Raw genomic sequence first — 24,165 nt, forward strand, 5'->3', positions numbered from 1 at the left:
ACCAAATTTAGCTTCTTTTATACCTTATCTACTTTAGGAATAAATTTTGATATATATCACTGGATCTTCTCCTTGGAGAATAAATATGGCAGCAGTGGGATTTGATTCCAGCAGCTTGAATAGCTCTGTCATCCTACAACCTGCTGTACACTTTAAAATATTTTACTCTCATATCTGGAATGTCATTCAAAACTTTACCCAAAGTCAGGAAAAGCAGAGATAAAATGTAAAAGAAGCCAGGTACATTTAACAAGTAATGATTATATTTGTCTTCAAATTTCCTTCATTTAGTGCAACTGATGTATCCAAATAACTTTGAAGTATTATTCAAATGCCTAAAATAGACAGCTGTGAGATTAAAATCCAGGGAGATAGGAAAGATAGAGAAATCGGAATATAAATCCATCAATTTATACCAATGAGTAACGTTGCCAACATTTCCATCTCTAATTGTATGATAAGACCACTCAGTAATTAAATATTAGTTATGATATTACTTCTAATTAATTCATGCCAACTTAATTTTGGCTCATCTTTACTCTTAGCAGATAACATTTTTAAAACGTTTGGGAAGTCTCTTGTAACAATGATGAACTGTTGAGTAGGTATAGGAATCTTCCACCAACCAACTTCAGCTGGGTAATATCCTATCTAATGGAAAAAAAGAATCACTTTGCCATCAATAACTGCCCTACTCTTTGTATAATAAAGATGGCAGTAGTGAGATTTGCACCCACACCTCCAAAGAGACTGGAGCCTTAATCAAGTGCCTTAGACTGCTCGGCCATGCTACCACATGTGCATGTTGTTAGGGTAGCTCACAGATCTAGAACATCAAAATTAAAGGGTTTTTTTGTTTTAAAGTATTAATTGAAAAGATGTCAGCAAAGGTTAAAAGAAAGTTCATTATTAAACAAAAATCCGATGTGAAATTCAGATTTTTTTTGGAATTGCATTTTGTTTATTTTCATTGAAATAACAAAAGAAATTGAGATGCATGAAGTAATAAAATATTAGTTCTGATAGGGCACATAATTACTTCATGCAAAATTAAAATTTGAATATCTTTATTGTTAGCAGATATCATTATTTTAAAGGTTTGAGAAGACTGTTGCAACTATGATGAACTGTTGGGAACTTGGTGGCTAATGCAGGGTACTATCACCAACCTTTTTCAGTTGGTTAATATCTGATCAAAAATCAATTCTTTGGAAAATAAGATTGGCAGCAGTGGGATTTGAACCCACGCCTCCGAAGAGACTGGAGCCTAAATCCAGTGCCTTAGACCACTCAGCCATGCTACCACTGGCACACATGGAGTTCTTATCTCACAGATCTTTCATATAATTAAGATTGCTGCAAATTAAATGTTTAATTTTGTTTTAAAGCGACACTTGGAAAGAAGTGTCATGTTAAAAGTCTATGAAATGATAAACAATTCGCTAATACAAGATTTCAATGAAAGGTAAAAACATCCATGTTTTACTTGGTAATATTGATGAGAACTGATTTTTTAATTTTCTCAGTTACTTTTTGTTTGTTTTAACTGACATATTCAAAAATTGAGATGCTTGCTAGATGCATAATGTAGATCGCAGAGATATTCAAAGCCACTTTTTGAGAGCAACAATACATTTTAGATAGTTCTAAAAAAGGTTTGAGAAAACTATTAAAACCATGATAACTTGTTTTGAGCTACTGCATGTGACAGCTTATGGTGTGCTTCCACCAACCAAATTTAGCTTCTTTTATACCTTATCTACTTTAGGAATAAATTTTGATATATATCACTGGATCTTCTCCTTGGAGAATAAATATGGCAGCAGTGGGATTTGATTCCAGCAGCTTGAATAGCTCTGTCATCCTACAACCTGCTGTACACTTTAAAATATTTTTACTCTCATATCTGGAATGTCATTCAAAACTTCAACCAAAGTCAGGAAAAGCAGAGATAAAATGTAAAAGAAGCCAGGTACATTTAACAAGTAATGATTATATTTGTCTTCAAATTTCCTTCATTTAGTGCAACTGATGTATCCAAATAACTTTGAAGTACTATTCAAATGCCTAAAATAGACAGCTGTGAGATTAAAATCCAGAAAGATAGGAAAGATAGAGAAAGCGGAATGTAAATCCATCAATTTATACCAATGAGTCACGTTGCCAACATTTCCATCTCTAATTGTATGATAAGACCACTCAGTAATTAAATATTAGTTATGATATTACTTCTAATTACTTCATGCCAACTTAATTTTGGCTCATCTTTACTCTTAGCAGATAACATTTTTAAAACGTTTGGGAAGTCTCTTGTAACAATGATGAACTGTTGAGTAGCTATAGGAATCTTCCACCAACCAAATTCAGTTGGGTAATATCCTATCTAATGGAAAAAAAGAATCACTTTGCCATCAATAACTGCCCTACTCTTTGTATAATAAAGATGGCAGTAGTGAGATTTGCACCCACACCTCCAAAGAGACTGGAGCCTTAATCCAGCGCCTTAGACTGCTCGGCCATGCTACCACATGTGCATGTTGTTAGGGTAGCTCACAGATCTAGAACATCAAAATAAAAGGGTTTTTTTGTTTTAAAGTATTAATTGAAAAGATGTCAGCAAAAGTTAAAAGAAAGTTCATTATTAAACATAAATCCGATGAGAAATTCAGAATTTTTATAGAATTGCATTTTGTTTATTTTCATTGAAATAACAAAAGAAATTGAGATGCATGAAGTAATAAAATATTAGTTCTGATAGGGCACATAATTACTTCATGCAAAATTAAAATTTGAATATCTTTATTGTTAGCAGATATCATTATTTTAAAGGTTTGAGAAGACTGTTGCAACTATGATGAACTGTTGGGAACTTGGTGGCTAATGCAGGGTACTATCACCAACCTTTTTCAGTTGGTTAATATCTGATCAAAAATCAATTCTTTGGAAAATAAGATTGGCAGCAGTGGGATTTGAACCCACGCCTCCGAATAGACTGGAGCCTAAATCCAGTGCCTTAGACCGCTCGGCCATGCTACCACTGGCACACATGGAGTTCTTATCTCACAGATCTTTCATATAATTAAGATTGCTGCAAATTAAATGTTTAATTTTGTTTTAAAGCGACACTTGGAAAGAAGTGTCATGTTAAAAGTCTATGAAATGAAAAACAATTTGCTAATACAAGATTTCAATGAAAGGTAAAAACATCCATGTTTACTTGGTAATATTGATGAGAACTGATTTTTTAATTTTCTCAGTTACTTTTTGTTTGTTTTAACTGACATATTCAAAAATTGAGATGCTTGCTAGATGCATAATGTAGATCGCAGAGATATTCAAAGCCACTTTTTGAGAGCAACAATACATTTTAGATAGTTCTAAAAAAGGTTTGAGAAAACTATTAAAACCATGATAACTTGTTTTGAGCTACTGCATGTGACAGCTTATGGTGTGCTTCCATTAACCAAATTTAGCTTCTTTTATACCTTATCTACTTTAGGAAAGCACTTTGATATATATCACTGGATCTTCTCCTTGGAGAATAAATATGGCAGCAGTGGGATTTGATTCCAGCAGCTTGAATAGCTCTGTCATCCTACAACCTGCTTAACACTTTAAAATATTTTAGCTCTCATATCTGGAATGTCATTCAAAACTTTACCCAAAGTCAGGAAAAGCTGAGATAAAATGCAAAAGAAGCCAGGTACATTTAACAAGTAATGATTATATTTGTCTTCAAATTTCCTTCATTTAGTGCAACTGATGTATCCAAATAACTTTTAAGTATTATTCAAATGCCTAAAATAGACAGCTGTGAGATTAAAATCCAGGGAGATAGGAAAGATAGAGAAAGCGGAATATAAATCCATCAATTTATACCAATGAGTAACGTTGCCAACATTTCCATCTCTAATTGTATGATAAGACCACTCAGTAATTAAATATTAGTTATGATATTAATTCTAATTAATTCATGCAATCTTAATTTTGGCTCATCTTTACTCTTAGCAGATAACATTTTTAAAACGTTTGGGAAGTCTCTTGTAACAATGATGAACTGTTGAGTAGGTACAGGAATCTTCCACCAACCAACTTCAGCTGGGTAATATCCTATCTAATGGAAAAAAAGAATCACTTTGCCATCAATAACTGCCCTACTCTTTGTATAATAAAGATGGCAGTAGTGAGATTTGCACCCACACCTCCAAAGAGACTGGAGCCTTAATCAAGTGCCTTAGACTGCTCGGCCATGCTACCACATGTGCATGTTGTTAGGGTAGCTCACAGATCTAGAACATCAAAATTAAAGGGTTTTTTTGTTTTAAAGTATTAATTGAAAAGATGTCAGCAAAGGTTAAAAGAAAGTTCATTATTAAACAAAAATCCGATGTGAAATTCAGATTTTTTTTTGAATTGCATTTTGTTTATTTTCATTGAAATAACAAAAGAAATTGAGATGCATGAAGTAATAAAATATTAGTTCTGATAGGGCACATAATTACTTCATGCAAAATTAAAATTTGAATATCTTTATTGTTAGCAGATATCATTATTTTAAAGGTTTGAGAAGACTGTTGCAACTATGATGAACTGTTGGGAACTTGGTGGCTAATGCAGGGTACTATCACCAACCTTTTTCAGTTGGTTAATATCTGATCAAAAATCAATTCTTTGGAAAATAAGATTGGCAGAAGTGGGATTTGAACCCAAGCGTCCGAAGAGACTGGAGCCTAAATCCAGTGCCTTAGACCACTCAGCCATGCTACCACTGGCACACATGGAGTTCTTATCTCACAGATCTTTCATATAATTAAGATTGCTGCAAATTAAATGTTTAATTTTGTTTTAAAGCGACACTTGGAAAGAAGTGTCATGTTAAAAGTCTATGAAATGATAAACAATTCGCTAATACAAGATTTCAATGAAAGGTAAAAACATCCATGTTTTACTTGGTAATATTGATGAGAACTGATTTTTTAATTTTCTCAGTTACTTTTTGTTTGTTTTAACTGACATATTCAAAAATTGAGATGCTTGCTAGATGCATAATGTAGATCGCAGAGATATTCAAAGCCACTTTTTGAGAGCAACAATACATTTTAGATAGTTCTAAAAAAGGTTTGAGAAAACTATTAAAACCATGATAACTTGTTTTGAGCTACTGCATGTGACAGCTTATGGTGTGCTTCCACCAACCAAATTTAGCTTCTTTTATACCTTATCTACTTTAGGAATAAATTTTGATATATATCACTGGATCTTCTCCTTGGAGAATAAATATGGCAGCAGTGGGATTTGATTCCAGCAGCTTGAATAGCTCTGTCATCCTACAACCTGCTGTACACTTTAAAATATTTTTACTCTCATATCTGGAATGTCATTCAAAACTTCACCCAAAGTCAGGAAAAGCAGAGATAAAATGTAAAAGAAGCCAGGTACATTTAACAAGTAATGATTATATTTGTCTTCAAATTTCCTTCATTTAGTGCAACTGATGTATCCAAATAACTTTGAAGTACTATTCAAATGCCTAAAATAGACAGCTGTGAGATTAAAATCCAGAAAGATAGGAAAGATAGAGAAAGCGGAATATAAATCCATCAATTTATACCAATGAGTCACGTTGCCAACATTTCCATCTCTAATTGTATGATAAGACCACTCAGTAATTAAATATTAGTTATGATATTACTTCTAATTACTTCATGCCAACTTAATTTTGGCTCATCTTTACTCTTAGCAGATAACATTTTTAAAACGTTTGGGAAGTCTCTTGTAACAATGATGAACTGTTGAGTAGCTATAGGAATCTTCCACCAACCAAATTCAGTTGGGTAATATCCTATCTAATGGAAAAAAAGAATCACTTTGCCATCAATAACTGCCCTACTCTTTGTATAATAAAGATGGCAGTAGTGAGATTTGCACCCACACCTCCAAAGAGACTGGAGCCTTAATCCAGCGCCTTAGACTGCTCGGCCATGCTACCACATGTGCATGTTGTTAGGGTAGCTCACAGATCTAGAACATCAAAATAAAAGGGTTTTTTTGTTTTAAAGTATTAATTGAAAAGATGTCAGCAAAAGTTAAAAGAAAGTTCATTATTAAACATAAATCCGATGAGAAATTCAGAATTTTTATAGAATTGCATTTTGTTTATTTTCATTGAAATAACAAAAGAAATTGAGATGCATGAAGTAATAAAATATTAGTTCTGATAGGGCACATAATTACTTCATGCAAAATTAAAATTTGAATATCTTTATTGTTAGCAGATATCATTATTTTAAAGGTTTGAGAAGACTGTTGCAACTATGATGAACTGTTGGGAACTTGGTGGCTAATGCAGGGTACTATCACCAACCTTTTTCAGTTGGTTAATATCTGATCAAAAATCAATTCTTTGGAAAATAAGATTGGCAGCAGTGGGATTTGAACCCACGCCTCCGAAGAGACTGGAGCCTAAATCCAGTGCCTTAGACCGCTCGGCCATGCTACCACTGGCACACATGGAGTTCTTATCTCACAGATCTTTCATATAATTAAGATTGCTGCAAATTAAATGTTTAATTTTGTTTTAAAGCGACACTTGGAAAGAAGTGTCATGTTAAAAGTCTAGGAAATGAAAAACAATTTGCTAATACAAGATTTCAATGAAAGGTAAAAACATCCATGTTTTACTTGGTAATATTGATGAGAACTGATTTTTTAATTTTCTCAGTTACTTTTTGTTTGTTTTAACTGACATATTCAAAAATTGAGATGCTTGCTAGATGCATAATGTAGATCGCAGAGATATTCAAAGCCACTTTTTGAGAGCAACAATACATTTTAGATAGTTCTAAAAAAGGTTTGAGAAAACTATTAAAACCATGATAACTTGTTTTGAGCTACTGCATGTGACAGCTTATGGTGTGCTTCCATTAACCAAATTTAGCTTCTTTTATACCTTATCTACTTTAGGAAAGCACTTTGATATATATCACTGGATCTTCTCCTTGGAGAATAAATATGGCAGCAGTGGGATTTGATTCCAGCAGCTTGAATAGCTCTGTCATCCTACAACCTGCTTAACACTTTAAAATATTTTAGCTCTCATATCTGGAATGTCATTCAAAACTTTACCCAAAGTCAGGAAAAGCTGAGATAAAATGCAAAAGAAGCCAGGTACATTTAACAAGTAATGATTATATTTGTCTTCAAATTTCCTTCATTTAGTGCAACTGATGTATCCAAATAACTTTTAAGTATTATTCAAATGCCTAAAATAGACAGCTGTGAGATTAAAATCCAGGGAGATAGGAAAGATAGAGAAAGCGGAATATAAATCCATCAATTTATACCAATGAGTAACGTTGCCAACATTTCCATCTCTAATTGTATGATAAGACCACTCAGTAATTAAATATTAGTTATGATATTAATTCTAATTAATTCATGCCATCTTAATTTTGGCTCATCTTTACTCTTAGCAGATAACATTTTTAAAACGTTTGGGAAGTCTCTTGTAACAATGATGAACTGTTGAGTAGGTACAGGAATCTTCCACCAACCAACTTCAGCTGGGTAATATCCTATCTAATGGAAAAAAAGAATCACTTTGCCATCAATAACTGCCCTACTCTTTGTATAATAAAGATGGCAGTAGAGAGATTTGCACCCACACCTCCAAAGAGACTGGAGCCTTAATCAAGTGCCTTAGACTGCTCGGCCATGCTACCACATGTGCATGTTGTTAGGGTAGCTCACAGATCTAGAACATCAAAATTAAAGGGTTTTTTTGTTTTAAAGTATTAATTGAAAAGATGTCAGCAAAGGTTAAAAGAAAGTTCATTATTAAACAAAAATCCGATGTGAAATTCAGATTTTTTTTTGAATTGCATTTTGTTTATTTTCATTGAAATAACAAAAGAAATTGAGATGCATGAAGTAATAAAATATTAGTTCTGATAGGGCACATAATTACTTCATGCAAAATTAAAATTTGAATATCTTTATTGTTAGCAGATATCATTATTTTAAAGGTTTGAGAAGACTGTTGCAACTATGATGAACTGTTGGGAACTTGGTGGCTAATGCAGGGTACTATCACCAACCTTTTTCAGTTGGTTAATATCTGATCAAAAATCAATTCTTTGGAAAATAAGATTGGCAGCAGTGGGATTTGAACCCACGCCTCCGAAGAGACTGGAGCCTAAATCCAGCGCCTTAGACTGCTCGGCCATGCTACCACTGGCACACATGCAGTTCTTATCTCACAGATCTTTCATATAATTAAGATTGCTGCAAATTAAATGTTTAATTTTGTTTTAAAGCGACACTTGGAAAGAAGTGTCATGTTAAAAGTCTATGAAATGATAAACAATTCGCTAATACAAGATTTCAATGAAAGGTAAAAACATCCATGTTTTACTTGGTAATATTGATGAGAACTGATTTTTTAATTTTCTCAGTTACTTTTTGTTTGTTTTAACTGACATATTCAAAAATTGAGATGCTTGCTAGATGCATAATGTAGATCGCAGAGATATTCAAAGCCACTTTTTGAGAGCAACAATACATTTTAGATAGTTCTAAAAAAGGTTTGAGAAAACTATTAAAACCATGATAACTTGTTTTGAGCTACTGCATGTGACAGCTTATGGTGTGCTTCCACCAACCAAATTTAGCTTCTTTTATACCTTATCTACTTTAGGAATAAATTTTGATATATATCACTGGATCTTCTCCTTGGAGAATAAATATGGCAGCAGTGGGATTTGATTCCAGCAGCTTGAATAGCTCTGTCATCCTACAACCTGCTGTACACTTTAAAATATTTTTACTCTCATATCTGGAATGTCATTCAAAACTTTACCAAAGTCAGGAAAAGCAGAGATAAAATGTAAAAGAAGCCAGGTACATTTAACAAGTAATGATTATATTTGTCTTCAAATTTCCTTCATTTAGTGCAACTGATGTATCCAAATAACTTTGAAGTACTATTCAAATGCCTAAGATAGACAGCTGTGAGATTAAAATCCAGAAAGATAGGAAAGATAGAGAAATCGGAATATAAATCCATCAATTTATACCAATGAGTCACGTTGCCAACATTTCCATCTCTAATTTTATGATAAGACCACTCAGTAATTAAATATTAGTTATAATATTACTTCTAATTACTTCATGCCAACTTAATTTTGGCTCATCTTTACTCTTAGCAGATAACATTTTTAAAACGTTTGGGAAGTCTCTTGTAACAATGATGAACTGTTGAGTAGCTATAGGAATCTTCCACCAACCAAATTCAGTTGGGTAATATCCTATCTAATGGAAAAAAAGAATCACTTTGCCATCAATAACTGCCCTACTCTTTGTATAATAAAGATGGCAGTAGTGAGATTTGCACCCACACCTCCAAAGAGACTGGAGCCTTAATCCAGCGCCTTAGACTGCTCGGCCATGCTACCACATGTGCATGTTGTTAGGGTAGCTCACAGATCTAGAACATCAAAATTAAAGGGTTTTTTTGTTTTAAAGTATTAATTGAAAAGATGTCAGCAAAGGTTAAAAGAAAGTTCATTATTAAACATAAATCCGATGAGAAATTCAGATTTTTTATTGAACTGCATTTTGTTTATTTTCATTGAAATAACAAAAGAAATTGAGATGCATGAAGTAATAAAATATTAGTTCTGATAGGGCACATAATTACTTCATGCAAAATTAAAATTTGAATATCTTTATTGTTAGCAGATATCATTATTTTAAAGGTTTGAGAAGACTGTTGCAACTATGATGAACTGTTGGGAACTTGGTGGCTAATGCAGGGTACTATCACCAACCTTTTTCAGTTGGTTAATATCTGATCAAAAATCAATTCTTTGGAAAATAAAATTGGCAGCAGTGGGATTTCAACCCACGCCTCCGAAGAGACTGGAGCCTAAATCCAGCGCCTTAGACCGCTCGGCCATGCTACCACTGGCACACATGGAGTTCGTGTCTCACAGATCTTTCATATAATTAAGATTGCTGCAAATTAAATGTTTAATTTTGTTTTAAAGCGACACTTGGAAATAAGTGTCATGTTAAAAGTCTATGAAATGATAAACAATTCGCTAAAACAAGATTTCAATGAAAGGTAAAAACATCCATGTTTTACTTGGTAATATTGATGAGAACTGATTTTTTAATTTTCTCAGTAACTTTTTGTTTGTTTTAACTGACATATTCAAAAATTGAGATGCTTGCTAGATGCATAATGTACCTCGCAGAGATATTCAAAGCCACTTTTTGAGAGCAACAATACATTTTAGATAGTTCTAAAAATGGTTTGAGAAAACTATTAAAACCATGATAACTTGTTTTGAGCTACTGCATGTGACAGCTTATGGTGTGCTTCCACCAACCAAATTTAGCTTCTTTTATACCTTATCTACTTTAGGAATAAATTTTGATATATATCACTGGATCTTCTCCTTGGAGAATAAATATGGCAGCAGTGGGATTTGATTCCAGCAGCTTGAATAGCTTTGTCATCCTACAACCTGCTGTACACTTTAAAATATTTTTACTCTCATATCTGGAATGTCATTCAAAACTTTACCCAAAGTCAGGAAAAGCAGAGATAAAATGTAAAAGAAGCCAGGTACATTTAACAAGTAATGATTATATTTGTCTTCAAATTTCCTTCATTTAGTGCAACTGATGTATCCAAATAACTTTGAAGTACTATTCAAATGCCTAAGATAGACAGCTGTGAGATTAAAATCCAGAAAGATAGGAAAGATAGAGAAAGCAGAATATAAATCCATCAATTTATACCAATGAGTCACGTTGCCAACATTTCCATCTCTAATTGTATGATAAGACCACTCAGTAATTAAATATTAGTTATGATATTACTTCTAATTACTTCATGCCAACTTAATTTTGGCTCATCTTTACTCTTAGCAGATAACATTTTTAAAACGTTTGGGAAGTCTCTTGTAACAATGATGAACTGTTGAGTAGCTATAGGAATCTTCCACCAACCAAATTCAGTTGGGTAATATCCTATCTAATGGAAAAAAAGAATCACTTTGCCATCAATAACTGCCCTACTCTTTGTATAATAAAGATGGCAGTAGTGAGATTTGCACCCACACCTCCAAAGAGACTGGAGCCTTAATCCAGCGCCTTAGACTGCTCGGCCATGCTACCACATGTGCATGTTGTTAGGGTAGCTCACAGATCTAGAACATCAAAATAAAAGGGTTTTTTTGTTTTAAAGTATTAATTGAAAAGATGTCAGCAAAAGTTAAAAGAAAGTTCATTATTAAACATAAATCCGATGAGAAATTCAGATTTTATATAGAATTGCATTTTGTTTATTTTCATTGAAATAACAAAAGAAATTGAGATGCATGAAGTAATAAAATATTAGTTCTGATAGGGCACATAATTACTTCATGCGAAATTAAAATTTGAATATCTTTATTGTTAGCAGATATCATTATTTTAAAGGTTTGAATAGACTGTTGCAACTATGATGAACTGTTGGGAACTTGGTGGCTAATGCAGGGTATTATCACCAACCTTTTTTAGTTGGTTAATATCTGATCAAAAATCAATTCTTTGGAAAATAAGATAGGCAGCAGTGGGATTTGTACCCACGCCTCCGAAGAGACTGGAGCCTAAATCCAGCGCCTTAGACCGCTCGGCCATGCTACCACTAGCACACATGGAGTTCTTATCTCACAGATCTTTCATATAATTAAGATTGCTGCAAATTAAATGTTTAATTTTGTTTTAAAGCGACACTTGGAAAGAAGTGTCATGTTAAAAGTCTAGGAAATGAAAAACAATTCGCTAATACAAGATTTCAATGAAAGGTAAAAACATCCATGTTTTACTTGGTAATATTGATGAGAACTGATTTTTTAATTTTCTCAGTTACTTTTTGTTTGTTTTAACTGACATATTAAAAAATTGAGATGCTTGCTAGATGCATAATGTAGATCGCAGAGATATTCAAAGCCACTTTTTGAGAGCAACAATACATTTTAGATAGTTCTAAAAAAGGTTTGAGAAAACTATTAAAACCATGATAACTTGTTTTGAGCTACTGCATGTGACAGCTTATGGTGTGCTTCCATTAAACAAATTTAGCTTCTTTTATACCTTATCTACTTTAGGAAAGCACTTTGATATATATCACTGGATCTTCTCCTTGGAGAATAAATATGGCAGCAGTGGGATTTGATTCCAGCAGCTTGAATAGCTCTGTCATCCTACAACCTGCTTAACACTTTAAAATATTTTAGCTCTCATATCTGGAATGTCATTCAAAACTTTACCCAAAGTCAGGAAAAGCTGAGATAAAATGCAAAAGAAGCCAGGTACATTTAACAAGTAATGATTATATTTGTCTTCAAATTTCCTTCATTTAGTGCAACTGATGTATCCAAATAACTTTTAAGTATTATTCAAATGCCTAAAATAGACAGCTGTGAGATTAAAATCCAGGGATATAGGAAAGATAGAGAAAGCGGAATATAAATCCATCAATTTATACCAATGAGTAACGTTGCCAACATTTCCATCTCTAATTGTATGATAAGACCACTCAGTAATTAAATATTAGTTATGATATTACTTCTAATTAATTCATGCCAACTTAATTTGGCTCATCTTTACTCTTAGCAGATAACATTTTTAAAACGTTTGATAAGTCTCTTGTAACAATGATGAACTGTTGAGTAGGTACAGGAATCTTTAACCAACCAACTTCAGCTGGGTAATATCCTATCTAATGGAAAAAAAGAATCACTTTGCCATCAATAACTGCCCTACTCTTTGTATAATAAAGATGGCAGTAGTGAGATTTGCACCCACACCTCCAAAGAGACTGGAGCCTTAATCAAGTGCCTTAGACTGCTCGGCCATGCTACCACATGTGCATGTTGTTAGGGTAGCTCACAGATCTAGAACATCAAAATTAAAGGGTTTTTTTGTTTTAATGTATTAATTGAAAAGATGTCAGCAAAGGTTAAAAGAAAGTTCATTATTAAACAAAAATCCGATGTGAAATTCAGATTTTTTTTGGAATTGCATTTTGTTTATTTTCATTGAAATAACAAAAGAAATTGAGATGCATGAAGTAATAAAATATTAGTTCTGATAGGGCACATAATTACTTCATGCAAAATTAAAATTTGAATATCTTTATTGTTAGCAGATATAATTATTTTAAAGGTTTGAGAAGACTGTTGCAACTATGATGAACTGTTGGGAACTTGGTGGCTAATGCAGGGTACTATCACCAACCTTTTTCAGTTGGTTAATATCTGATCAAAAATCAATTCTTTGGAAAATAAGATTTGCAGCAGTGGGATTTGAACCCACGCCTCCGAAGGAACTGGAGCCTAAATCCAGCACCTTAGACCGCTCGGCCATGCTACCACTGGCACACATGGTGTTCTTATCTCACAGATCTTTCATATAATTAAGATTGCTGCAAATTAAATGTTTAATTTTGTTTTAAAGCGACACTTGGAAAGAAGTGTCATGTTAAAAGTCTATGAAATGATAAACAATTCGCTAATACAAGATTTCAATGAAAGGTAAAAACATCCATGTTTTACTTGGTAATATTGATGAGAACTGATTTTTTAATTTTCTCAGTTACTTTTTGTTTGTTTTAACTGACATATTAAAAAATTGAGATGCTTGCTAGATGCATAATGTAGATCGCAGAGATATTCAAAGCCACTTTTTGAGAGCAACAATACATTTTAGATAGTTCTAAAAAAGGTTTGAGAAAACTATTAAAACCATGATAACTTGTTTTGAGCTACTGCATGTGACAGCTTATGGTGTGCTTCCACCAACCAAATTTAGCTTCTTTTATACCTTATCTACTTTAGGAATAAATTTTGATATATATCACTGGATCTTCTCCTTGGAGAATAAATATGGCAGCAGTGGGATTTGATTCCAGCAGCTTGAATAGCTTTGTCATCCTACAACCTGCTGTACACTTTAAAATATTTTTACTCTCATATCTGGAATGTCATTCAAAACTTTACCCAAAGTCAGGAAAAGCAGAGATAAAATGTAAAAGAAGCCAGGTACATTTAACAAGTAATGATTATATTTGTCTTCAAATTTCCTTCATTTAGTGCAACTGATGTATCCAAATAACTTTGAAGTACTATTCAAATGCCTAAGATAGACAGCTGTGAGATTAAAATCCAGAAAGATAGGAAAGATAGAGAAAGCAGAATATAAATCCATCAATTTATACCAATGAGTCACGTTGCCAACATTTCCATCTCTAATTGTATGATAAGACCACTCAGTAATTAAATATTAGTTATGATATTACTTCTAATTACTTCATGCCAACTTAATTTTGGCTCATCTTTACTCTTAGCAGATAACATTTTTAAAACGTTTGGGAAGTCTCTTGTAACAATGATGAACTGTTGAATAGCTATAGGAATCTTCCACCAACCAAATTCAGTTGGGTAATATCCTATCTAATGGAAAAAAAGAATCACTTTGCCATCAATAACTGCCCTACTCTTTGTATAATAAAGATGGCAGTAGTGAGATTTGCACCCACACCTCCAAAGAGACTGGAGCCTTAATCCAGCGCCTTAGACTGCTCGGCCATGCTACCACATGTGCATGTTGTTAGGGTAGCTCACAGATCTAGAACATCAAAATAAAAGGGTTTTTTTGTTTTAAAGTATTAATTGAAAAGATGTCAGCAAAAGTTAAAAGAAAGTTCATTATTAAACATAAATCCGATGAGAAATTCAGATTTTATATAGAATTGCATTTTGTTTATTTTCATTGAAATAACAAAAGAAATTGAGATGCATGAAGTAATAAAATATTAGTTCTGATAGGGCACATAATTACTTCATGCGAAATTAAAATTTGAATATCTTTATTGTTAGCAGATATCATTATTTTAAAGGTTTGAATAGACTGTTGCAACTATGATGAACTGTTGGGAACTTGGTGGCTAATGCAGGGTATTATCACCAACATTTTTTAGTTGGTTAATATCTGATCAAAAATCAATTCTTTGGAAAATAAGATAGGCAGCAGTGGGATTTGTACCCACGCCTCCGAAGAGACTGGAGCCTAAATCCAGCGCCTTAGACCGCTCGGCCATGCTACCACTGGCACACATGGAGTTCTTATCTCACAGATCTTTCATATAATTAAGATTGCTGCAAATTAAATGTTTAATTTTGTTTTAAAGCGACACTTGGAAAGAAGTGTCATGTTAAAAGTCTATGAAATGATAAACAATTCGCTAATACAAGATTTCAATGAAAGGTAAAAACATCCATGTTTTACTTGGTAATATTGATGAGAACTGATTTTTTAATTTTCTCAGTTACTTTTTGTTTGTTTTAACTGACATATTCAAAAATTGAGATGCTTGCTAGATGCATAATGTAGATCGCAGAGATATTCAAAGCCACTTTTTGAGAGCAACAATACATTTTAGATAGTTCTAAAAAAGGTTTGAGAAAACTATTAAAACCATGATAACTTGTTTTGAGCTACTGCATGTGACAGCTTATGGTGTGCTTCCACCAACCAAATTTAGCTTCTTTTATACCTTATCTACTTTAGGAATAAATTTTGATATATATCACTGGATCTTCTCCTTGGAGAATAAATATGGCAGCAGTGGGATTTGATTCCAGCAGCTTGAATAGCTCTGTCATCCTACAACCTGCTGTACACTTTAAAATATTTTTACTCTCATATCTGGAATGTCATTCAAAACTTTACCCAAAGTCAGGAAAAGCAGAGATAAAATGTAAAAGAAGCCAGGTACATTTAACAAGTAATGATTATATTTGTCTTCAAATTTCCTTCATTTAGTGCAACTGATGTATCCAAATAACTTTGAAGTATTATTCAAATGCCTAAAATAGACAGCTGTGAGATTAAAATCCAGGGAGATAGGAAAGATAGAGAAATCGGAATATAAATCCATCAATTTATACCAATGAGTAACGTTGCCAACATTTCCATCTCTAATTGTATGATAAGACCACTCAGTAATTAAATATTAGTTATGATATTACTTCTAATTAATTCATGCCAACTTAATTTTGGCTCATCTTTACTCTTAGCAGATAACATTTTTAAAACGTTTGGGAAGTCTCTTGTAACAATGATGAACTGTTGAGTAGGTATAGGAATCTTCCACCAACCAACTTCAGCTGGGTAATATCCTATCTAATGGAAAAAAAGAATCACTTTGCCATCAATAACTGCCCTACTCTTTGTATAATAAAGATGGCAGTAGTGAGATTTGCACCCACACCTCCAAAGAGACTGGAGCCTTAATCAAGTGCCTTAGACTGCTCGGCCATGCTACCACATGTGCATGTTGTTAGGGTAGCTCACAGATCTAGAACATCAAAATTAAAGGGTTTTTTTGTTTTAAAGTATTAATTGAAAAGATGTCAGCAAAGGTTAAAAGAAAGTTCATTATTAAACAAAAATCCGATGTGAAATTCAGATTTTTTTTGGAATTGCATTTTGTTTATTTTCATTGAAATAACAAAAGAAATTGAGATGCATGAAGTAATAAAATATTAGTTCTGATAGGGCACATAATTACTTCATGCAAAATTAAAATTTGAATATCTTTATTGTTAGCAGATATCATTATTTTAAAGGTTTGAGAAGACTGTTGCAACTATGATGAACTGTTGGGAACTTGGTGGCTAATGCAAGGTACTATCACCAACCTTTTTCAGTTGGTTAATATCTGATCAAAAATCAATTCTTTGGAAAATAAGATTGGCAGCAGTGGGATTTGAACCCACGCCTCCGAAGAGACTGGAGCCTAAATCCAGTGCCTTAGACCGCTCAGCCATGCTACCACTGGCACACATGGACTTCTTATCTCACAGATCTTTCATATAATTAAGATTGCTGCAAATTAAATGTTTAATTTTGTTTTAAAGCGACACTTGGAAAGAAGTGTCATGTTAAAAGTCTATGAAATGATAAACAATTCGCTAATACAAGATTTCAATGAAAGGTAAAAACATCCATGTTTTACTTGGTAATATTGATGAGAACTGATTTTTTAATTTTCTCAGTTACTTTTTGTTTGTTTTAACTGACATATTCAAAAATTGAGATGCTTGCTAGATGCATAATGTAGATCGCAGAGATATTCAAAGCCACTTTTTGAGAGCAACAATACATTTTAGATAGTTCTAAAAAAGGTTTGAGAAAACTATTAAAACCATGATAACTTGTTTTGAGCTACTGCATGTGACAGCTTATGGTGTGCTTCCACCAACCAAATTTAGCTTCTTTTATACCTTATCTACTTTAGGAATAAATTTTGATATATATCACTGGATCTTCTCCTTGGAGAATAAATATGGCAGCAGTGGGATTTGATTCCAGCAGCTTGAATAGCTCTGTCATCCTACAACCTGCTGTACACTTTAAAATATTTTTACTCTCATATCTGGAATGTCATTCAAAACTTCACCCAAAGTCAGGAAAAGCAGAGATAAAATGTAAAAGAAGCCAGGTACATTTAACAAGTAATGATTATATTTGTCTTCAAATTTCCTTCATTTAGTGCAACTGATGTATCCAAATAACTTTGAAGTACTATTCAAATGCCTAAAATAGACAGCTGTGAGATTAAAATCCAGAAAGATAGGAAAGATAGAGAAAGCGGAATATAAATCCATCAATTTATACCAATGAGTCACGTTGCCAACATTTCCATCTCTAATTGTATGATAAGACCACTCAGTAATTAAATATTAGTTATGATATTACTTCTAATTACTTCATGCCAACTTAATTTTGGCTCATCTTTACTCTTAGCAGATAACATTTTTAAAACGTTTGGGAAGTCTCTTGTAACAATGATGAACTGTTGAGTAGCTATAGGAATCTTCCACCAACCAAATTCAGTTGGGTAATATCCTATCTAATGGAAAAAAAGAATCACTTTGCCATCAATAACTGCCCTACTCTTTGTATAATAAAGATGGCAGTAGTGAGATTTGCACCCACACCTCCAAAGAGACTGGAGCCTTAATCCAGCGCCTTAGACTGCTTGGCCATGCTACCACATGTGCATGTTGTTAGGGTAGCTCACAGATCTAGAACATCAAAATAAAAGGGTTTTTTTGTTTTAAAGTATTAATTGAAAAGATGTCAGCAAAAGTTAAAAGAAAGTTCATTATTAAAAATAAATCCGATGAGAAATTCAGAATTTTTATAGAATTGCATTTTGTTTATTTTCATTGAAATAACAAAAGATATTGAGATGCATGAAGTAATAAAATATTAGTTCTGATAGGGCACATAATTACTTCATGCAAAATTAAAATTTGAATATCTTTATTGTTAGCAGATATCATTATTTTAAAGGTTTGAGAAGACTGTTGCAACTATGATGAACTGTTGGGAACTTGGTGGCTAATGCAGGGTACTATCACCAACCTTTTTCAGTTGGTTAATATCTGATCAAAAATCAATTCTTTGGAAAATAAGATTGGCAGCAGTGGGATTTGAACCCACGCCTCCGAAGAGACTGGAGCCTAAATCCAGTGCCTTAGACCGCTCGGCCATGCTACCACTGGCACACATGGAGTTCTTATCTCACAGATCTTTCATATAATTAAGATTGCTGCAAATTAAATGTTTAATTTTGTTTTAAAGCGACACTTGGAAAGAAGTGTCATGTTAAAAGTCTATGAAATGAAAAACAATTTGCTAATACAAGATTTCAATGAAAGGTAAAAACATCCATGTTTTACTTGGTAATATTGATGAGAACTGATTTTTTAATTTTCTCAGTTACTTTTTGTTTGTTTTAACTGACATATTCAAAAATTGAGATGCTTGCTAGATGCATAATGTAGATTGCAGAGATATTCAAAGCCACTTTTTGAGAGCAACAATACATTTTAGATAGTTCTAAAAAAGGTTTGAGAAAACTATTAAAACCATGATAACTTGTTTTGAGCTACTGCATGTGACAGCTTATGGTGTGCTTCCATTAACCAAATTTAGCTTCTTTTATACCTTATCTACTTTAGGAAAGCACTTTGATATATATCACTGGATCTTCTCCTTGGAGAATAAATATGGCAGCAGTGGGATTTGATTCCAGCAGCTTGAATAGCTCTGTCATCCTACAACCTGCTGTACACTTTAAAATATTTTAGCTCTCATATCTGGAATGTCATTGAAAACTTTACCCAAAGTCAGGAAAAGCTGAGATAAAATGCAAAAGAAGCCAGGTACATTTAACAAGTAATGATTATATTTGTCTTCAAATTTCCTTCATTTAGTGCAACTGATGTTTCCAAATAACTTTTAAGTATTATTCAAATGCCTAAAATAGACAGCTGTGAGATTAAAATCCAGGGAGATAGGAAAGATAGAGAAAGCGGAATATAAATCCATCAATTTATACCAATGAGTAACGTTGCCAACATTTCCATCTCTAATTGTATGATAAGACCACTCAGTAATTAAATATTAGTTATGATATTACTTCTAATTAATTCATGCCAACTTAATTTTGGCTCATCTTTACTCTTAGCAGATAACATTTTTAAAACGTTTGGGAAGTCTCTTGTAACAATGATGAACTGTTGAGTAGGTACAGGAATCTTCCACCAACCAACTTCAGCTGGGTAATATCCTATCTAATGGAAAAAAAGAATCACTTTGCCATCAATAACTGCCCTACTCTTTGTATAATAAAGATGGCAGTAGTGAGATTTGCACCCACACCTCCAAAGAGACTGGAGCCTTAATCAAGTGCCTTAGACTGCTCGGCCATGCTACCACATGTGCATGTTGTTAGGGTAGCTCACAGATCTAGAACATCAAAATTAAAGGGTTTTTTTGTTTTAAAGTATTAATTGAAAAGATGTCAGCAAAGGTTAAAAGAAAGTTCATTATTAAACAAAAATCCGATGTGAAATTCAGATTTTTTTTTGAATTGCATTTTGTTTATTTTCATTGAAATAACAAAAGAAATTGAGATGCATGAAGTAATAAAATATTTGTTCTGATAGGGCACATAATTACTTCATGCAAAATTAAAATTTGAATATCTTTATTGTTAGCAGATATCATTATTTTAAAGGTTTGAGAAGACTGTTGCAACTATGATGAACTGTTGGGACTTGGTGGCTAATGCAGGGTACTATCACCAACCTTTTTCAGTTGGTTAATATCTGATCAAAAATCAATTCTTTGGAAAATAAGATTGGCAGCAGTGGGATTTGAACCCACGCCTCCGAAGAGACTGGAGCCTAAATCCAGCGCCTTAGACCGCTCGGCCATGCTACCACTGGCACACATGCAGTTCTTATCTCACAGATCTTTCATATAATTAAGATTGCTGCAAATTAAATGTTTAATTTTGTTTTAAAGCGACACTTGGAAAGAAGTGTCATGTTAAAAGTCTATGAAATGATAAACAATTCGCTAATACAAGATTTCAATGAAAGGTAAAAACATCCATGTTTTACTTGGTAATATTGATGAGAACTGATTTTTTAATTTTCTCAGTTACTTTTTGTTTGTTTTAACTGACATATTCAAAAATTGAGATGCTTGCTAGATGCATAATGTAGATCGCAGAGATATTCAAAGCCACTTTTTGAGAGCAACAATACATTTTAGATAGTTCTAAAAAAGGTTTGAGAAAACTATTAAAACCATGATAACTTGTTTTGAGCTACTGCATGTGACAGCTTATGGTGTGCTTCCACCAACCAAATTTAGCTTCTTTTATACCTTATCTACTTTAGGAATAAATTTTGATATATATCACTGGATCTTCTCCTTGGAGAATAAATATGGCAGCAGTGGGATTTGATTCCAGCAGCTTGAATAGCTCTGTCATCCTACAACCTGCTGTACACTTTAAAATATTTTTACTCTCATATCTGGAATGTCATTCAAAACTTTACCCAAAGTCAGGAAAAGCAGAGATAAAATGTAAAAGAAGCCAGGCACATTTAACAAGTAATGATTATATTTGTCTTCAAATTTCCTTCATTTAGTGCAACTGATGTATCCAAATAACTTTGAAGTACTATTCAAATGCCTAAGATAGACAGCTGTGAGATTAAAATCCAGAAAGATAGGAAAGATAGAGAAAGCAGAATATAAATCCATCAATTTATACCAATGAGTCACGTTGCCAACATTTCCATCTCAAATTGTATGATAAGACCACTCAGTAATTAAATATTAGTTATGATATTACTTCTAATTACTTCATGCCAACTTAATTTTGGCTCATCTTTACTCTTAGCAGATAACATTTTTAAAACATTTGGGAAGTCTCTTGTAACAATGATGAACTGTTGAGTAGCTATAGGAATCTTCCACCAACCAAATTCAGTTGGGTAATATCCTATCTAATGGAAAAAAAGAATCACTTTGCCATCAATAACTGCCCTACTCTTTGTATAATAAAGATGGCAGTAGTGAGATTTGCACCCACACCTCCAAAGAGACTGGAGCCTTAATCCAGCGCCTTAGACTGCTCGGCCATGCTACCACATGTGCATGTTGTTAGGGTAGCTCACAGATCTAGAACATCAAAATAAAAGGGTTTTTTTGTTTTAAAGTATTAATTGAAAAGATGTCAGCAAAAGTTAAAAGAAAATTCATTATTAAACATAAATCCGATGAGAAATTCAGAATTTTTATAGAATTGCATTTTGTTTATTTTCATTGAAATAACAAAAGAAATTGAGATGCATGAAGTAATAAAATATTAGTTCTGATAGGGCACATAATTACTTCATGCAAAATTAAAATTTGAATATCTTTATTGTTAGCAGATATCATTATTTTAAAGGTTTGAATATACTGTTGCAACTATGATGAACTGTTGGGAACTTGGTGGCTAATGCAGGGTACTATCACCAACCTTTTTCAGTTGGTTAATATCTGATCAAAAATCAATTTTTTGGAAAATAAGATTGGCAGCAGTGGGATTTGAACCCACGCCTCCGAAGAGACTGGAGCCTAAATCCAGCGCCTTAGACCGCTCGGCCATGCTACCACTGGCACACATGGAGTTCTTATCTCACAGATCTTTCATATAATTAAGATTGCTGCAAATTAAATGTTTAATTTTGTTTTAAAGTGACACTTGGAAAGAAGAGTCATGTTAAATGTCTATGAAATGATAAACATTTCGCTAATACAAGATTTCAATGAAAGGTAAAAACATCCATGTTTTACTTGGTAATATTGATGAGAACTGATTTTTTAATTTTCTCAGTTACTTTTTGTTTGTTTTAACTGACATATTCAAAAATTGAGATGCTTGCTAGATGCATAATGTAGATCGCAGAGATATTCAAAGCCACTTTTTGAGAGCAACAATACATTTTAGATAGTTCTAAAAAAGGTTTGAGAAAACTATTAAAACCATGATAACTTGTTTTGAGCTACTGCATGTGACAGCTTATGGTGTGCTTCCATTAACCAAATTTAGCTTCTTTTATACCTTATCTACTTTAGGAAAGCACTTTGATATATATCACTGGATCTTCTCCTTGGAGAATAAATATGGCAGCAGTGGGATTTGATTCCAGCAGCGTGAATAGCTCTGTCATCCTACAACCTGCTTAACACTTTAAAATATTTTACTCTCATATCTGGAATGTCATTCAAAACTTTACCCAAAGTCAGGAAAAGCTGAGATAAAATGCAAAAGAAGCCAGGTACATTTAACAAGTAATGATTATATTTGTCTTCAAATTTCCTTCATTTAGTGCAACTGATGTTTCCAAATAACTTTTAAGTATTATTCAAATGCCTAAAATAGACAGCTGTGAGATTAAAATCCAGGGAGATAGGAAAGATAGAGAAAGCGGAATATAAATCCATCAATTTATACCAATGAGTAACGTTGCCAACATTTCCATCTCTAATTGTATGATAAGACCACTCAGTAATTAAATATTAGTTATGATATTACTTCTAATTAATTCATGCCAACTTAATTTTGGCTCATCTTTACTCTTAGCAGATAACATTTTTAAAACGTTTGGGAAGTCTCTTGTAACAATGATGAACTGTTGAGTAGGTACAGGAATCTTCCACCAACCAACTTCAGCTGGGTAATATCCTATCTAATGGAAAAAAAGAATCACTTTGCCATCAATAACTGCCCTACTCTTTGTATAATAAAGATGGCAGTAGTGAGATTTGCACCCACACCTCCAAAGAGACTGGAGCCTTAATCAAGTGCCTTAGACTGCTCGGCCATGCTACCACATGTGCATGTTGTTAGGGTAGCTCACAGATCTAGAACATCAAAATTAAAGGTTTTTTTTGTTTTAAAGTATTAATTGAAAAGATGTCAGCAAAGGTTAAAAGAAAGTTCATTATTAAACAAAAATCCGATGTGAAATTCAGATTTTTTTTTGAATTGCATTTTGTTTATTTTCATTGAAATAACAAAAGAAATTGAGATGCATGAAGTAATAAAATATTAGTTCTGATAGGGCACATAATTACTTCATGCAAAATTAAAATTTGAATATCTTTATTGTTAGCAGATATCATTATTTTAAAGGTTTGAGAAGACTGTTGCAACTATGATGAACTGTTGGGAACTTGGTGGCTAATGCAGGGTACTATCACCAACCTTTTTCAGTTGGTTAATATCTGATCAAAAATCAATTCTTTGGAAAACAAGATTGGCAGCAGTGGGATTTGAACCCACGCCTCCGAAGAGACTGGAGCCTAAATCCAGCGCCTTAGACCGCTCGGCCATGCTACCACTGGCACACATGCAGTTCTTATCTCACAGATCTTTCATATAATTAAGATTGCTGCAAATTAAATGTTTAATTTTGTTTTAAAGCGACACTTGGAAAGAAGTGTCATGTTAAAAGTCTATGAAATGATAAACAATTCGCTAATACAAGATTTCAATGAAAGGTAAAAACATCCATGTTTTACTTGGTAATATTGATGAGAACTGATTTTTTAATTTTCTCAGTTACTTTTTGTTTGTTTTAACTGACATATTCAAAAATTGAGATGCTTGCTAGATGCATAATGTAGATCGCAGAGATATTCAAAGCCACTTTTTGAGAGCAACAATACATATTAGATAGTTCTAAAAAA

The 24,165-nt window shown here is 33.0% G+C and overlaps 13 non-coding genes across 13 annotated transcripts; all 13 read right to left on the reverse strand.

The window, feature by feature from the left end:
- Positions 1 to 1,222: 1,222 nt before the first annotated feature.
- Positions 1,223 to 1,304, reverse strand: TRNAL-UAG (transfer RNA leucine (anticodon UAG)). The gene has a single exon. It is a non-coding gene; the product is annotated as a tRNA-Leu (tRNA).
- A 1,650-nt stretch (positions 1,305 to 2,954) lies between these two features.
- On the reverse strand, positions 2,955 to 3,036 carry TRNAL-UAG (transfer RNA leucine (anticodon UAG)). The gene has a single exon. It is a non-coding gene; the product is annotated as a tRNA-Leu (tRNA).
- Positions 3,037 to 6,417: 3,381 nt separating this feature from the next.
- Positions 6,418 to 6,499, reverse strand: TRNAL-UAG (transfer RNA leucine (anticodon UAG)). The gene has a single exon. It is a non-coding gene; the product is annotated as a tRNA-Leu (tRNA).
- A 1,650-nt stretch (positions 6,500 to 8,149) lies between these two features.
- Positions 8,150 to 8,231, reverse strand: TRNAL-UAG (transfer RNA leucine (anticodon UAG)). Its single transcript has one exon. It is a non-coding gene; the product is annotated as a tRNA-Leu (tRNA).
- A 1,649-nt stretch (positions 8,232 to 9,880) lies between these two features.
- Positions 9,881 to 9,962, reverse strand: TRNAL-UAG (transfer RNA leucine (anticodon UAG)). The gene has a single exon. It is a non-coding gene; the product is annotated as a tRNA-Leu (tRNA).
- Positions 9,963 to 11,612: 1,650 nt separating this feature from the next.
- On the reverse strand, positions 11,613 to 11,694 carry TRNAL-UAG (transfer RNA leucine (anticodon UAG)). Its single transcript has one exon. It is a non-coding gene; the product is annotated as a tRNA-Leu (tRNA).
- A 1,649-nt stretch (positions 11,695 to 13,343) lies between these two features.
- On the reverse strand, positions 13,344 to 13,425 carry TRNAL-UAG (transfer RNA leucine (anticodon UAG)). Its single transcript has one exon. It is a non-coding gene; the product is annotated as a tRNA-Leu (tRNA).
- Positions 13,426 to 15,075: 1,650 nt separating this feature from the next.
- TRNAL-UAG (transfer RNA leucine (anticodon UAG)) lies at positions 15,076 to 15,157 on the reverse strand. The gene has a single exon. It is a non-coding gene; the product is annotated as a tRNA-Leu (tRNA).
- A 1,650-nt stretch (positions 15,158 to 16,807) lies between these two features.
- Positions 16,808 to 16,889, reverse strand: TRNAL-UAG (transfer RNA leucine (anticodon UAG)). The gene has a single exon. It is a non-coding gene; the product is annotated as a tRNA-Leu (tRNA).
- Positions 16,890 to 18,539: 1,650 nt separating this feature from the next.
- Positions 18,540 to 18,621, reverse strand: TRNAL-UAG (transfer RNA leucine (anticodon UAG)). Its single transcript has one exon. It is a non-coding gene; the product is annotated as a tRNA-Leu (tRNA).
- Positions 18,622 to 20,270: 1,649 nt separating this feature from the next.
- On the reverse strand, positions 20,271 to 20,352 carry TRNAL-UAG (transfer RNA leucine (anticodon UAG)). The gene has a single exon. It is a non-coding gene; the product is annotated as a tRNA-Leu (tRNA).
- A 1,650-nt stretch (positions 20,353 to 22,002) lies between these two features.
- TRNAL-UAG (transfer RNA leucine (anticodon UAG)) lies at positions 22,003 to 22,084 on the reverse strand. Its single transcript has one exon. It is a non-coding gene; the product is annotated as a tRNA-Leu (tRNA).
- Positions 22,085 to 23,733: 1,649 nt separating this feature from the next.
- Positions 23,734 to 23,815, reverse strand: TRNAL-UAG (transfer RNA leucine (anticodon UAG)). The gene has a single exon. It is a non-coding gene; the product is annotated as a tRNA-Leu (tRNA).
- Positions 23,816 to 24,165: the final 350 nt, after the last annotated feature.

Source organism: Taudactylus pleione, unplaced genomic scaffold, assembly GCF_031769625.1.
Source record: "Taudactylus pleione unplaced genomic scaffold, aTauple2 ptg000016l, whole genome shotgun sequence".
In the NCBI taxonomy this organism is placed as follows: Eukaryota; Metazoa; Chordata; class Amphibia; order Anura; family Myobatrachidae; genus Taudactylus; species Taudactylus pleione.